A 17,331-nucleotide genomic window follows, 5' to 3' on the forward strand; every position below is an offset into this window, starting at 1 on the left:
ACAGATTAAGGTTGCCCAGGGCCCTAGGAAGGGTGCCAAATTGGTGCCCCTTCCTGGCACCCTGGACATTGTTTCCGTGTGGTGTGCATGCTGACTGAGGGTTGTGTGTGAGAGTGTATGTAGTGGTTGAGTGTTGTGTGTGTGGAGGAGGGTGAGGGGAGGAGGCTGAGTATGCCTGTGTAGTGACTGACTTGTGTGTGTATTTAGCGGAGTCTGAGTGTGCTTAGTGTGGTGTGTGTTTGGGAGCCTGAGTGCTGTGTGTTTAGAAGAGTCTGAATGGTGTTTGTGCATGCCACCCCCCCTACTCCTGCCTGCCTTCCTTGGGTTCCAGTAGCATCAGTGGACACTGCAAGGGCACTCTAAAAGTAGTCTGTACCTAATATTGGGTATGAAGTGAAAGAATGAGAGAGTGCAGGGACATCTTTTGAACTCCCTGCCGGCTTACGGGGGGTCCACTCTTTCAGGCACCAGGCCTTGACAAAGTCCCACCTGAGTCTAAGCCAGGACCCTAGATGGCAATAGCTGCCCAGTCACTAGTACTCTTAAACTTCTTTAGGCAACATGCCACAACTCGCGGCATGCCGCGAGTAGGGGCATGCAGGAGGTTTTAACCTCCCTTTTATCAATATGGGGGCCATAGTGACCCCCATACTGATTTATATTTAGTTTTAAATGACAGGATTTAACCTCCCTTTTATTAATATGGGGGTCATAGTGACCCCCATAGGTTTTAATACAGGGGTGGGGGGGAGGTTGGAGTTAATATTTATTACAAGGAGGGAACTGGTAGGGCTGCCAGCTCCCATCTTGGTTTTTTTTTTCGTACATGCGTACTGTCATTTCTTCCGTGCTGTGGGGGTTAATTCCCCTGCAGCACGGAGTCTATTAAAGGAACAAAATGAAACAAAAAGGTAATGCATTTGGCATTTGCCCTTTTGTTTAGTTTATTTTTAGTTTGTAGGGCTTTCGTTTACGTTTTAGTTGTACAAAAAAAAAAGAATTTTCTGATGAAAACAAATGCACATGTCTAGTTTTAAATTAGAGGGGAAAAGGTTTGAAAATAATATCTGGAAGTATTACTTCACTGAGAGGTTGTGGATGCATGGAATAGCCTTTCAGCTGAAATAGTAGAGGTTAACACAATAAGGAGTTTAAGCATGCGTGGGATAGGCATAAGGCTATCCTAGTTATAAGATAAGGCCAGGGACTAATGAAAGTATTTAGAAGATTGGGCAGACTAGATGGTCCGAATGGTTGTTATCTGCCGTCACATTTTATGTTTCTATATTTTGGGGTGTAGAGCGGTCCTTTACCTTGAAAATGCCAATTACATTTGAATATTGGCCCACAAGCTATTAACACTAACAAAAGCCATGGCTAATAGATTAAACCTATATTTGAAATATAATACATTCTGACTTTGGTTCTATGTCAAACAGACAAGCAACTGACATTACACACACATCTAGACTTCCTAGCAGAGTTTCTAAGCTTTCCTCAAGCCATATACCTTCTACTGACAAATGTTTCTGCTTCCTCTTTATCCATAGCTAATGGCACTAGGCAGGTGTGCCCGCTCTCTCTTCTCCTATTTGCCCTACTCCTTGAACTCTTGTTACATGCAATATGGTCCAGCCCACAGATCTTACCAGGCTTACCATTAGGGATGAGGAATTAAAAGTAGCGGCTACATCCACCTCACTCTTACTAACTTTGACACATCAATACTGGTAATGCCAGACCTACTACAGCAATATTGTGTAATGTCTGAATCCCAGTGTGGATAAATGAGGAATGCTATTTAATTTGCTGACCTCGAGAGTGGGAATTGGGGAGTTCCTGTCTGGGCTGTGTCACCTCTATCTAAATGAATGCCTCAATCATCGTCTGTGTAACACACAAGGAGCAGGCATATAAAATGTTATTTTCATGGTATCTAACGCCTCAGAGAATGGCACTAATGCAACTTCTTCCTTTCAACCATTGCTGGAAAAGTACAGACATGTTGGTACCATCTTACACCGTTAGTGTACCTCTCCAAAACTCAAGACACTTTGGATACATCTATTCTGTTGTTAATATTAGGTAAACCATACCCAATAAACCCATGAGTCCTACTAGTATCAAAACCCATAATTGCTTTTACCTGAGCAGACAATAAACTGGCAGCAAAAGAAGCATTATCCACCTATAGTTCAATAGGGGAAGTTTGTCCACTATATGTATACCCTATGTAAAATAAATAAATAATAAAGATGACTAAAGAAGCAATCAAAATGGATAGGCTTACATCACAACTCCACGATACCCCTTAACCAAATGTTGTGACCCTTGGCTGAATGGAGACATCTCATGTTCTTCTTTTAGACATAATCCTTACCTTTATTGATATTTACATATAAAACACATGGGTACTCTGTCTTGACCCAACCTCTTAAAAACTAACCTTTTTACCGACCTTTCTCTCAGTCTCTACGTCCTCACTTACTTTTTGTTTCAACGGGACCCGGCACTCTGTCCTTCTCCTACTCACTCTGAAATTAATCCCCATATGCTTCGATAAGCTTTGAACAAGCTACATCTTCTACTATGTTTTTATTTATTCCCTCCTACCTTCCCTCCTTTTTCTCTTTTATCTCTATAAGTCACCACAACCTGTTGATGACTTCGATCGATACCCATAGAAACATTTGAAGCCATCCAAAACATAGAACAACTTACCTTAACCCCTTGAGGACGCTAGACGGTTCAGGACCGTCATCGGCATTTTTCCCTTGCCGACCGACGACGGTCCTGAACCGTCCTAAATTTAAAATGTACTTACCCGATCGCCGTCGTTCCCCCGGCGGCGATCGGCGTTGCTCCCGGTCTGGGTAGACTGCCTGCAGCCCAGACAGTCTCCCCATGGCGGTTTAGGACCCCTGTGGCCATGTGATCACCCAACAGGGCGACCACATGGTCACAATAGGTGTCCATGTGTCTGCCTGCAGGGGGACTGTCTGTGATGACAGGCAGTCTCCCTGCAACTGTAAAATAAAAAAAAATTTAAAGTGAAAGTTAATAAAAAAAAATATTATTATATATGTGTATATATATGATATATAGACATATATTATACCTATATAATATATGTCTATATATCATATATATAATGTCATGCTAAGTGTATTTTTATATTAATATGTACATATATTAATATAAAAATACACTTATAATTAATTTACACACATATATATATAATATATATATAATAACTATATATATTGTATATATATATTATTATAAAATACGAATAATAAATAATTTAAATTAAATTAAAAAAATTAAAAATAATAATAAAAATTAAAAAAAAATTATATATCTATACGGAATTTTATTCTAACTGTATTTTGATATTAATATATATATATATTTATATCAAAATACACTTAGAATGAAATTGTATATATATCTATGTATATATAAATAAATAAAAAGAATGCGAACTATTCATATATCCATATACAAAATTACATAAATAATTATATAAATATACACGTAGACTTCAAATATATAAATATGCATATATATTTAAATTCTACTTGCGTATTTATGTAATATTTTTACATAATTAAGTTATTTTATTGATTGCAATTTAAGGGACCTGCCTGCCAACCCAGGACCCAAGTCCAGAAAATTTAATTTGCTATCACTGTATTTTACCCTGTAACGTTCTACGACACCCTAAAACCTGTACATGGGGGGTACTGTTTTACTCGGGAGACTTCGCTGAACACAAATATTAGTGGAAAAAGGGGAAGAAAATGGAAGCTTAGGGAAACACTCAAATAAGTGGGGTTAACCCACAATAAACTACCAGGGTAGTAACAAGGAGAGGAGAAGACAGTGAGTGCGCTATTTAGGAAAAAATAATAAAATTTAACTTTTAATAATCCAAGGATAAAAGTGACAATTATATCAAATAAATAGATAGAGTATAAGATGTACTCCAACACTGGTCATGTCCACCTAGTATGACATGTCAATTAGAAGGACCAACCAGGTATTAAACCGTCCTTGCTAAAAGAAAGGGAGAAAAAATGAGAGAAATAAAAAACACCCATGCAGAGGACCTGTTTAAAATTTTTCAGGATGCCTCTGGAGTGTTTATTGCAACAAAACAAAGTTGCAAGTATGGATACAGTATGGATAACTGTGTAGCAATTTAGGCACAGTGTTACTGGGTTCAAGTATGGCACTGTTAACTATAGACGATACAGAAGTAACTAGTGCCCATGAATATAGTATTCATAGCTGTGTAGCAATCAAGGCATTATGTATAGAGTTAACGGTTTGAAGTATGGCACTGCTAAAAAAAAGTGACTAGTGCCCCAACAGGAAACCTAATACAACACACATACAGAGGACCTGTTCTAAAGTTTTCAGGGTACCTCTGGGATGTCTATTGCAACAAAGCAAAGTTGCAAATTAGACACAGTATGAATAACTGTATTGCAATGTCGGCATAGTGATTAACAGCTTAAAGAATAGCACTATAAACTCTAGATGATACAATGTAACATAGCACTTACGCATAGTGATTGACAAAATTGAGTAGTGCCCCAGCAGTAAACTGAAAAAAGTTTCAAGTTTAGACACAGTATGAATAACTGTATTGCAGGTCCCACCAGAATGAATGCTCGGGATTCTTGTGGGAGCACGGTGTAAGTGATCTCTAGACCGCGCTGTGTGCTATTGCACTGAATCTACCGAATCTCCTTAGCAATCAAGGCATTATGTTAGCCGCTTAAAGAGTGCCCCTGTTGACTGAGAAAAAATGTAACTGGTGCCTCAACAGGCTAATAAGACACCAATACAAAGGACCTGTTCAACAGAGGACCTGTTCTAAAGTTTTCAGGGTACCTCTGGAATGTCTATTGCAACAAAGCAAAATTGCAAGTTTAGACACAGTATGCATAACTGTATTGTAATGTCGGCATAGTGATTACCAGCTTAGAGTATGGCACTATAAACTCTAGATGATACAATGTAACATAGAGATTACGGCATAGTGATTAACAAAATTGAGAAGTGCCCCAACAGTAAACTGAAAAAAGTTGCCAGTTTAGACACAGTATGAATAACTGTATTGCAGGTCCCACCAGAATGAATGCTCGGGATTCTTGTGGGAGCACGGTGTAAGTGATCTCTAGACCGCGCTGTGTGCTGTTACACTGAATCTACCGAGTCCCCTGACGCGCGCGTTTCGCCACACCTCATCAGAGGGGAACCGATGTGTGGTGAGTATCAGCTATTTAAAAGTAGAAGTTGAAGCTGATTGGAGGGTTCAAAAAAACCTGCTGAATTCAAAGGGCCTATCATATTGGCTTAGGATTGCCGATGGCCAATAGGATGCCTGCCCTCGTTAACCCTGTCGGGTGAAAATTCAAAACCCTGAACATGAAGATCGGCATAAAGAAGTGTCCGATCAGCATGTTCAATTATTGTGCCGATACAAATATGGGGTAATCAGCCCATAATACATAGTCCTGTAAAGACAATGTAGAGATTGACATGTATTCTGTAAGGAGAAAAATAATTAAATATTTAATTGTAGAGAGAGACCGGAGATTATTCTAATCGGCTGACAGACATACAGAGTGCAAATGCAGTCATTGGTGACTGTCCATTAGTTCCAATAAGGATGTGGGTACATCGATACTCTTGGAAAGGAATTCTTGAGTACCGCTAAGGAACCAGAGGGTATACAGGGAGGTTTTTAGGTCCCTATCGATGACCTGTTAAGTGCCGATGATCATTAACCCTGTCTGGTAAAATTCCAGAGATGAGCTGGAACGTCCGCATAGAGATATCCGATCAACAAGTATGGTTAGTGATGGCATTAGAGATGTGGAATGATTGGTGCTAATATCGAGAGTGCCGATATCCTCATGCCAATGTCGAGTGTGTACGGGAAGGGAAAATAATTGGTTCCAATGGACAGTCCGGTGGTTCACCTGAACAGCAATAAGGTTCATACAGACTTGAAGCCATTGAGTGATCAGAATTTCCTTTAGTGCTGGCGACTACACTCAGTACTAAACCATAGAGTAACTTTTGTGATTGCCTCTATAATCTAGACCTAATGGATTTTGGTAGTAAGAGGGATGTAAAAACAATCTTCATGCAAAGTACAGTTACGGAGTATTGAATGGTTCAGAGAGAAGATCAGTGTGTTAAAATCAGTACTCAGAGAGTGCCTGGAAAATGACTTGATTAAGGTCCCTAACTGCATAAGAAAAAGTTGTCGTGAGAGATTCTTCCGAAAATAGGGAGAGTTCGTAGTGTAGAGTCAGGGACCGATTAGAGGTTGAAACCAAATACCAGTCCAAGAGTATGCTGTGGAGTATAGGTAGTAAGCAAATAGCTGCGAACTGTTAGGGTTCGGATATGGTAACCTACCGTTGCAAGAAAACGTGGAAGGTTCTCACTGGGTTGAGAGAAAGGGGCAGTAGATCTAAATCCTGCCATGGGTGCATTAGTTATTGTTTCCAGACCCCTAATGTGAATGGATAAAAGGGGTAAAGTTAAATTCTTCATTTAGGCCCCCAGGGGCAAGAGTTTTAAATTCATAGATCCACCTGGACTCTTTCTGAAGAAGTATAAGATTAAAATTTCCTTTCCTAGAGTTTAGATTTATCCTCTCCAAAACCTGGAAGGATAGAGAATTAGGATTCCCATCGTGGAAGTTTCTTACGTGGGTTGCCACTGGGGTGCTTAAATTGATGTTTTTTACTGAGTTCACGTGTTGTAGAATGCGCCTCCTAAGTTCTTGATAGGTCTTACCGATGTACTGTTTGCCACACGTGCAAGTGATGACATATATTACACGTGTGGTACTGCAGTTAGTGAACTGGTTAATCTTAAATTCTTTTCGTGTGTTAGAACATTTTACCATTTTGGACTGGTTAATGAATGGACATGCCTTGCAATGCCCACATTTATAAATACCATCTGGAGCAGTGAGCCAGTTTATAAATATTAGTGATTCAAAACAGTAAAACATATCACAGCGATGATATTGTCAGTGAAAGTGACTTTTTTTGCATTTTTCACACACAAACAGCACTTTTACTGATGATATAATTGTTGTGATACATTTTCCAGTTTTGAAACACTAATATTTGTGTTCAGCAAAGTCTCCTGAGTAGAACAGGACCCCCCATGTACAGGTTTTATAGCGTTTTTGAAAGTTACAGGGTCAAATATATGGGTCAAATATTTTTACATTGAAAATGGCCAGGTTGGTTACGTTGCCTTTGAGAGTGTATGGTAGCCCAGGAAGGAGAATTACCCCCATGATGGCATACCATTTGCAAAAGAAGACACCCCATTTGCAATACCTTGGGTTATGTCCAGTCTTTTTTAGTAACCACTTAGTCACAAACACTGGCCAAAATTAGCGTTCAATTTAGTTTTTTACTTTTTTCACACACAAACAAATATGAACGCTAACTTTGGCCAGTGTTTGCGACCAAGTGGCTACTAAAAAAGTCTGGACATACCCCATATTGAATACCCTGGGTTGTCTACTTTTAAAAAAATATGTACATGTGGGGTGTTATTTAGCAATTTATGACAGATAATAGTGTTACAATGTCACTATTGATACATTTTAAAAATGTATGTTTTGAAACCGCAATATCCTACTTGTACTTATAGCCCTATAACATGCAAAAAAATAGCAAAAAGCATGTAAACACTGGGTATTTTTGAACTCAGGACAACATTTTGAATCTATTTAGCAGTTTTTTTCATTCGCTTTTGTAGATGAGTAAAACATTTTTCACATAAAATTCAAAAAACGTGTATTTTTTTCAATTTTTCATCATATTTTTTCATTTTTTTAAAAATTAAATTACATGAGATTATATAAATAATGGTATGTAAAGAAAGCCCCTTTTGTCCTGAAAAAAACAATATATAATTTGTATGGGAACAGTAAATGAGAGAGCGGAAAATTACAGCTAAACACAAACACCACAAAAGTGTCAAAAAGATGCCTGGTCGCAAATGTACAATATCGCAAAAACAGTCCGGTCCTTAAGGGGTTAAGTAACATTTCTACTGACATGCAAGTCATAGTTATAATCCAGATCATTGTACAACTTTATACCTTTATATACCTGATAAGTAAACTAAATTATGGAAAATTTCATTTACATGCACACTTTAAATTAAAATGTATATTAGTATCCAAAATATTCTGGATTTTTGTTAATGTTACCCTTCCAGTTGTGCATGTCGACTGTATTTGTATATGCTTTTTTACTTCTGTAAATGAAAATAAAGAATCTTACAGATTTTCAGCTGTTTGCAATGAACAAATCAAACAAAAGCAATTGAAATTGCTTAACACAACAAATTCTTTAAGTGGTTTCCCAAAATGTAACTGAAAATGCAACTTATAATGACTTCTCAAGTCTCAAAATGATTCAACCCCTTCATGGCATGCATCTTTAGTACTTAGCAGAACACCTCTTTGCTGTTATGACCTGAGATGCATTGAGATCTGGCATGGAAACCTTCTGCATTTAGCACGCGCCTTACTGTACTCACTGAAACCTTAGTACCTGTTACCACCAAGCATTGCTGCATGTCTTTTTCAATCACTCAAGGGTTTTTCACAACCAGCCTTCTCAGAAATCTGTTTGCAGCCATTGATAGCTTCCTTTTTTCTGCCCTGTACGGCTAGTGTAACCACTACTTCAACTTTGAACTTGCGAACTATGCTTCCATAGGGGTTTCTAGGAACATTCAGTGCCTTCGCTATCTTTTTGTACCCAGTTCCTTGCTTGTGAATGGTGATAATCTTTCTTTTAACTTTGTGGAGCATTATTTTGACTTATTTCTAACATGCATATTTCTAACATGCATAACATACATATTTCTAACAAATCCCTAGCGAGTTCAGATATTTCAAGTGTTCCAGCTCTAGCACACCTGGTGCAACTAATGAAGCCCTTGATTAGTTGCATCAGGTGTGCATGAGACAACACCTATTTTGCATATTCAGGGGGTTGAATAATTTTGAGACTAGATAATTCATTATAACTTGCATTCTCTGTTAAATTAGGGGAAACCACTTGAAGCATTCGTTGTGTTGGGCTTTTTTGCTTTTGTCTGATTTGTTCATTGCAAACAGCTTAAAGTCTGCACATTTTGACAATAAACCTGATTTTCAATGGGTGTTAAATAATTTTGATTACAACTATATATATATATATATATATATATATATATTGCTTATTTAACTTTAAATAGGTGAAATGCGAAGAAAAATGTATTAGTCTGTTTCTTTTTCATTCTGAAATTGTATTCAATTTTGTGTAAAGTACAGAGAGAAAATACAAGAGAGAAAGAAAGCTTAAGGTTATAAAAAAAACAAACACATCAGGTAACAATTGTAGCCTTTAAGTCAAATGCCATATAACAACCTGCCAAAATAGTGTAGTTAAATAATTGGTAAATGAGAACAAGCAATAATGTTTAATGTGAAAAAAATATCTATAGCAGCTGAAATAGGTGAGAGTGAGAGACACAGCAAGTCACAATTATGTCATATCTCTACATCGCATGTGTTCACTAACAGTAATGCAATGGAAAACAGAGTTATATGAAAAATGAAAAAAAGAAACAACAAAATCAGAAAAACAAGTTCAAAATAAAACACACAGAAGAAATAAACAGCAAACAATAAAATATACATATATAGTTGCCAAAATTAGAAAATAATTTCCAGGGACACTTCTGGGTCGATTTGACTTTTATGTCTCATTTTTGGCGAATAAGTTTTTTTCATCTGTTGCTTATTTTGCACCCTGTCATTTATTCTGAATATACAATATTTTTTTCAGCGTCTCAACTGATTTATCAATCTTTCCAACACTTTTTCTGACCAAACTTTCAGACTTTTTTTGTCTTTTGAGTGTCAGTGTGTGAATTTGGTGCTAATTACCTACCTTGCAGTCAGTGTCTGAATGTGGCTTATATTTCTGTGGACCCTCAGTGTGTGAATGCGGCATTCAGTGAGTATGTACTGTATGCAGTTTGAGTGCAGACTGTGATACATTTATTAGGCATAAGCATGTGTGTGCAAATACATTGATTGATTCTATCCTCCCCTCTTTACATCCTACCACTAGAGGTGTGTTTAGCCCTGCAAGAAAATGTTGCCATATCTACTGCAATCGTTCACGTTGCAGGATTAAAAGGACAGGGTCACTGCATCCAGACTACTTTATTGATATTTAGTGATCTAGGTGCCTACAGTGGTCCTTTAAAAGCTGTGTCCTACCTCTTACTGTTTAGCGTGGCTGAGCTGTGCAAGTAAATAAACTAACAAACTGACTTTTTGTTCTCACAAATGTGTCTGTATGTTTTTTCTTGTTTTTTGTTTCTTCAGTTATTGAAGTCATGCAAATTATATTATAAACTTCCATGTACAAAGACATTAACATGCAGACAGGTGTTTAATCATACAGAAATAGACATCCAGGTACACAATTATGTAGTTTTTTTTGGAGAATACAACCAACCTATTCGTCAGAAATTTATAATTAGAGAGAGTGGTCCTGCTCAAACTAGCTTACAATTTATGGTAGACAAATACATATTGTTGTGTCTTGCCCAAGGATGCCCACAGGCATACAGTCATAAAGGCACACAATCAGACACAATTATATATATATATGTGTGTTTAGGGCACTTAAGCCATAATGACAGTATATAAACTTACAGAATATTAACCAGATAGAAAATATAAACAGTCGGTTGTGGTGTGCCAAAACCGACGATGCAGTAGGCCTGTAACAAAATAGGCCCAACCTATTTAGTGCTAGTAAAGGGAGTGGTGGGAGGGGCAAATCACCAGACCAATAACGGTAATGGGAAGTGGTCTGGTGATCCTTAAGTAGTGAAACCAAGCCACTCCAACAACTACAGGCCCAGCCTTCCATTTGTGTTCAGGCCATGGAATGACAGTATATAAAATTAAACAATATGAATCAGATAGAAAATATGAACAGTCTGTAAACATTATATTGACTTGGCCTAAAATTAAACAGCACAAAAGCGTAAGTGGTTGTAGAACCATATATATATAATAAATATATATAATAAAGAAGTTAAACATATTATGTTATCTAGGTAGTGAGGGTCAGATCGTGGACCTTAAGACAAAATCTAAAAGCACTAACCAATGTGAAATCGTAGAAAATCGAAAAAGAGGAGATGATTGAAAGCTAATAGCAGAGCGCCTTTAATTTGTAATATGATACAACCAATATCAGAACCTCCAATAAAGCATGACTAGCTACCAAATGATGGAAGTAAAAAGACCCACCTAAGGCAAGTGGATGAATTGTAACTGAGCCAAACTGAACCTACGAGACTTGAAAAACCCTCAGAGGCAAAGCCAAAAGAAAGGGTCAAGCCCAACAACCTATAAAATACATTATCTTGTTATAACATATCTAAAAGGCAGAAACTAAATCAGTAAACAATGCACTTGCTTAAAGTAAATTTAAACAGAAAAATATCTAACATGCAGTACTCCCCTATAGCCTCTAGAGGCCGGCAGCCCACTAAGCATATTTAACAATTATGAATGTTTCGCATAGACTCGGGAAAAATACCTATAACTATAATAGGGCATTCAATTGTAATTATATGAATGGCTCCATTGAGGAGCAAAGAGTCGCATAACAACCGAACGTTCCACGTTTAACCGAACAATATATTAGACATGCTGTATGAATTGTAAAACCTCGTTCGTATGTACGTAAAAAGGGGCCAAATGGGTGAGCGCAAACTCACGAAAGCCAATTCATACGAAACAACAAGCATTGGAATAATTAGACTTACTACAAAACCGTATGTTGGTATGAAAGTGAACGAATAACCTCATGAAAAGCATACGAAATAGAGGTAAGTATAAGTATAGATTTGACCCGTGATGACGCTGTGTGCCCACAACAGGATCGCGAAGGTCAACATAACTTACTGTTACAGCAGCTTCAGGATAGTAAGCGGTAGAAACTGGAGGAGAGGGGAAGTATCCCGGATGCCTGCGACGGCTGAAATGTCTCGAACAGGAAGGGGCCCACTCTGTAAGAGCAGGTAAGGTAACGATGTGGTAAGGTAAGCAAAATGGCGATCTGCTGTGGTTGGACGTTAAGGAATGCAAATCACCAGACCAATAACGGTAATGGGGAGAGGTCTGGTGATCATTAAGTAGGGACATTAAGCCCCTCCCACAACTACAGGCCCAGTCTTCCATACATATATTTGTATAGGCAAAAAAACGCATAAAGAAAAAACAATTTAAAAAAAAAAAACAACAAGCACCATCAGCACTGCATCTTATTGTAGTAGGAATGGTACTAGGACGTTGTCCTTGCTAACTTACCTTTCAAATCCATGATATTCCTTTATTTATTGTTAAATTATTATAATTATCATCATCATTTACACTGAACAAAATTAGAAACGCAACACTTGTTTCTGTCCTCATTTTTCATGAGCTGAACTCAAAGATCTAAGACTTTTTCCATGTACACAAAAGGCCTATTTCTCTCAAATATTGTTCCACCATGGGCCAATCGATCCACAACGTTGACATAAGCAAACCGCTCACCCACACGACGCCATACACGCTGTCTGCCATCTGCCCTATACAGTGACAAACGGGATTCATCCGTAAAGAGAACATCTCTCCAAAGTGCCAGACACCATTGAATGTGACTCAAGTTAGTTACGATGACGAACTGCAGGCAGGTCGAGACTCCGATGAGGACGCCGGGCATGCAGATGAGCTTCCCTGAGACGGTTTCTGACAGTTTGTGCAGAAATTCTTTGGTTATTCAAGCCAATTGTTGCAGCAGCTGTCTGGGTGACTGGTCTCAGACGATCTTGGAGGGGAAGATGCTCGATGTGGAGGTTCTGGGCTGGTGTGGTTACACGTGGTCAGCATGTGGTCTGGATGTACTGCCAAATTCTCTGAAACACCTTTGGAGATGGCTTATGGTAGAGAATTGAACATTCAGTTCACGGGCAACAGCTCTGGTGTACATTCCTGCAGTCAGCATGCCAATTTCATGCTCCCTCAAAACCTGCAACATCTGTGGCATTGTGCTGTGTGATAAAACTGCACATTTTAAAGTGGCCTTTTATTGTGGCCAGCCTAAGACACACCTTTGCAATAATCATGCTGTCTAATCAGCATCTTGATACGCCACACCTGTGAGGTGGATGGATTAACTCGGCAAAGGAGAAGTGCTCACTAACACAGATTTAGACAGATTTGTGAACAATATTTGAGAGAAACAGGGCTTTTGTGTACATCAGCCATCTTAGATCTTTGAGTTCAGTTCATGAAAAATGGGGGCAAAAACAAAAGTGTTGCGTTTATAATTTTGTTCAGTGTATTTATATACACATGTGACAGTACATGTTGCAGTTACTTATGGGGCTGGCAGAGATTTTTTTCCAAGGCCGCTTTGTATCCCCAGTCCGGCCCTGCAGTTCACCACAAACTACATTTTAGTATATGCATCTCTCTTTTTGTTCTTCAAAATTATGGGGTTTATTAATTAAATTTTTAAATGTGGTGAATTGACACGTTAGTTGAATTGGAATACATATTTCGTTGACGTGTCCAACATAAAGATGATAATTTGACCACCCTAGTAGACTGTGTACAAAGATAGAATGGTCTGAGTAAGCATATCATTATACTAGTACATTGCACTGAAAGAAGGTTAATTACATTTTGAGAAAGGTAATAAAATAAATCCTTTTACAACACACATAACACATTTTTCTAAGGAGCTTTTGGTAAAAGCTAAGATTAAATCCTATTTAAATATTTTACTTTATATAAATGTATAACAGCAGTACATTGAGTCAAATCTAACATCAAAGCAAATTATCATTGTTAATCAAGTGTCATAAGGGCTTTTTTTTACTAAATTGTGAACGTCAGTCAACTAAAAAACAAATTACACTTTTAGGCAAAAATAATATATTATAAAATTAGAAATAGTTTGATATTTTTAAACAACCTGTTAATGTGAAACTTATAGTTGTAACAAGGCCTGGCTGGCCATTGGGCAAACCGGGCAATACTCTTTTTTTATCTGTACATTTTGACATTTTTATAAAAAAAATTTATACCTTTTTTAAATTTATTTTTTCCATGCTTTTTACAAGTCTCTTTTATGCAAGCATTTTTATGTGAATTTACAAGATTTACTGCCTCGCAAATTTTAGGTTAATGGATACTATTTGTTTATATGGCACTAAGAGTTATGACATTTTTTGCATTTTTTTTATCTGCTTTATATTATATTTTATTCATTGTGGTATTTTTCTGATCTATTTTCTATCAATTTCTATCCACTGTCTGAAGTAGCACTTATTTGGTTACACTATATGTCTGGTAGGCAATAATTCGCATAAATAACTTAGACCACACAATAAACACAGACATCGTTCATTTTATTTCAATGGGCTTGGCCATGGTGTTTATTAAAGCTTAAAAATGGGGCATACCACCAGTAACTTGATAACGGTAACATATTCAGGTAAACTTTTCCCTTAACTTCAAAACTTTTCACTTCACTTCAAAACTTTTCACTTCACTTCAAAACTTTTCACTTCACTTCAACTTTTACTTTCACCATCACTAAGTGCCAGTCAGTCATAGCTAACCTGACCGCCTTATAAATACAACCATTTATCACCATCACTTAGTGTCAGTCAGTCATAACTAACCTGACTGCCTTATAAATACAATCATTTAACACATATCCTTCCTCAGAACTTGAACCTGAGGATGATTATCCCACCTGAGGCCCCCCACAGCCAAGGCCCTTTTTTCAATCATGTTTAAAATATTCAGACTGATATAGCACAAATGAACTTGGCCTTCATTAAAAAGGCCCTGTTCATTCTGATCTCATTTGCAATGTCTGTGTGAAACCCCCCCCTCCCAAAAAAAAAACAAAAACCTTCCCAATCGTGGCAAATCTTGACCTTGCCAAATTCAACTTACCACTCATCTTCTCAGCGCTTTTAACTCTTGGTTCACTTAACCATCACCAGCGCTGGACCACCTCCGACAAAACTAGAATGGTGTAAGGAAATAATTTTTTCAATAACAAACAAACATTTTTCTTTACCTTACGTGATAACTGCGTGGGTTTAACCACACCTATATCATTACCACTATATGAAATATTAGAACAGCTGGAGCAGGCCAATACCAACTCTTTAATATGAGTTCCATTAATTGGTGAAATTGTAGACCACCTACACCTTTCCAATATATTGTGACGCCATCTCGATTGAAGTCCAAATCCGGTCCATAAATCCCTGCTACTGCCCTTACCTGGCCTGCTTTACAATAGAATGACCCATAACCCAAACATTTGTTACGGTACTTGAGAAAATAATAGTAATAACAGAGTGAAAGGATGAAAACAAACATTACATCATGTCATTCTGCACATAAAACTTTAAACAATCTGAATCCTGACCTTAATTCCTTTTATAGCCTCTGCTCCAAAACCTAAGTTTGTTGCTGCAGATACTACCCCAATTCCGAAGGAATGAGTAGTAAATTTGCCTTTGTAACCAAGTCTTTCAAAACATCACTGCAAAACCTTCTGAAAATTGAGAACATGTTAGAGTAGAGCCTGAGGTATGCCACTAGCAGCAGGCCTGACAGCTTAAATATGCACGCACCGTCTCCACTGGGCAAACTCAGCTTTTTTCAATACCTGACAAATGAAACCATCTGCCTTTTCAAATCGGTTTTAAGATTACAACCAACATCTACCTTCGCGTCCCTGCTCAACACATTCTTAAACCGAAAACCTGATAGTCCAAATCTACTGCAAGAAACCAACTCACTGATCCTAAGTGCTACAAAAGGCTAAATAAAGTGCTGCTGAAAACAAATTTACTTGAATTGTGAATAGCAAACAGTGTTTCAAAACTTCCAGCAGCTCTCCCAACACTGAAAATATTATGGGCCGAATATATTATGGGCGACTATCGTCAGCCATCCGAAGCGTTTTAAAAATAACCTTTTACTCACAAATGCACCACTACTGGTCTACCCAAAACCTCAAATTTGTTACCAGCTAAACGCCTGGAAATTACATTTTTTTTTGCTATACCACTGCTAATACACTGAACCACAAAAGCTTCTATATTTCAACCTACTGGATCAATTCGTATGTAATTTATACTTTTCATTTCATGGTGACGCATTAGCTCTCCACTTTCCCTGTGCAAGTGCTTTCATGAGAAATTGCCCGGTTCTTCCCATATGACTTGCCAAAAGCCTTTCGGCAATTCCACGCTCTTTTCTTCTGCATCCGGCACTAAGCTCCTGAAAGCGTGGAGCTGGCAACGAAGATAGCATCAGCTATCTTATTCTCAACACCCGGAATATGCACAGCCTTCAACCAAATATTATGTTTCAAAATAACAACACTAGATTTCGCAACAAATTAATAACAAAGCAACTTTTAGAATGCATAGAATTAAAGTCCTGTACAACTGCCTTATTGTCACAGTGGAACAATATTCGTTTATTCTGCAGTTCGTTTTCTCATACCAAACTTGCTGCCACAATTGGTAACAATTCCAAAAGGGGGTTACATTCTTGGTCAACCCTTGCTCTACTTATTTATCTGGCCACTGAGCAAAGGCCCATTTCTAGTTCTAAATATGCCAAAACCAACTGACCCCACAGCATCCACAAATAATTCTAAATCTCCCATTTCCTGAAAATTCTGTTGCTGCAGAAAATGCCCCCACACTTTCGAGTCTTTCTTAATTTCTGCAGAAATCCTTATACAACAGTGAACAGATTTTCTTTTAACACAAGCCAGCGCCATTCGCCTACAAAATTTTCTATAGGCATAATACGACTTGCAAATGCTAATAGGCCTAATCATTGACTGAACTGCTTCACTGTTGCTTCCGTCATCCGTTTACCTTCAAAAGCCCTGAAACAATTGTTATCCCTAAAAATGAAGACTTGTCACTGGCCGCAATGTCTTTTTTGTCTAAACTACAGAAAAACTCTAACAACCTAACATATTCAGAAACAGAACTAGGACCAATAAACAAAAGTCATCCCGATATTGTACAATAGAATATAAACTGGTCTCCACATTAACAACTTATTCTAAGAATGCCAAACAGCTTCAAAGTAAAAAACAGGAAATGGAACAACCCATTGGTAAACATTTATTAACATAAAACTTGCCAAGGAAT

This window comes from Pelobates fuscus, chromosome 3, assembly GCF_036172605.1.
Source record: "Pelobates fuscus isolate aPelFus1 chromosome 3, aPelFus1.pri, whole genome shotgun sequence".
Classification (NCBI taxonomy): Eukaryota; Metazoa; Chordata; class Amphibia; order Anura; family Pelobatidae; genus Pelobates; species Pelobates fuscus.